The following is an 851-nucleotide window of genomic DNA, read 5'->3' on the forward strand; positions in this document are numbered from 1 at the left end:
GACTGCCTGAGGTGCCGCGCGTGTCGGGATCCTCAGGCAGTCGCCGGCCAGCTAAATTACGACGCCACCTGGAGCTCCTCCCACCGGACCAGCGCTGACTCGCCGCTGCTCTCCCGCGCCGAAGGTAAGTGAAAAAAACAACAAAAACATAGCGCAAACATCGGGGCTTTTTGACAAGTACTAGTACTCGTCAAAATGCCCTGTTTCTTCCGCCCTCACCCTGCAGCGCCGTAAGGCGGCCGCCTGACTTGCCTTGCGGTAGCGCCGGGCCTGAGAGCAAGGTGAGAAAAAAGAAAAAAAAAGATAGAAAGGGATCCTGTGGCTGTAGACCGCATCATGAAGCCGTATCCCATCATTTTCTGCACGTTTATGAGCAGTTGCGCAGTGCACGCGATGTATCAGTCATGTAATAGCGGACGGCACCACTAGCGAAGTGTCACCAGCACACGGAACGCTCCATCAGCAGCCATTATTAGTCACAGGTAAGTACACGCAACGTTTCGTAGCCGACGCCACCTCCTTCATCAGGCAGACAATTTTAAAAAATGACATCAATGTCCCCCGATGTAACTCAATCATCCATTACGGCATCGCTTGTCGGCCTTTTGGCTAAGATCAAGTGTAGTATCTCTTCTTATCGGTTTCAGAGGGAAAAGCATGAACCGTCCTTGGGACGGACGGTCGCTTAGTAGTCTCTGGAGTGAAGGTAGGTGCTTGAGGCGGCTCCCTTTTAGAGGAGGGGGGAGTTTCCTCGGCACTATTGCCTACTGACTGAACGGATGCGAAGCTTGGTCGAGGCTGGAGGGTTGGGAGGCAGCAGAGGCAGAGCCCGTGGTGTTGTGCCCGGGGGG

The sequence above is a fragment of the Nanorana parkeri genome, unplaced genomic scaffold, assembly GCF_000935625.1.
Source record: "Nanorana parkeri isolate BGI_ZX_2015 unplaced genomic scaffold, ASM93562v1 scaffold2703, whole genome shotgun sequence".
Taxonomy (NCBI): domain Eukaryota; kingdom Metazoa; phylum Chordata; class Amphibia; order Anura; family Dicroglossidae; genus Nanorana; species Nanorana parkeri.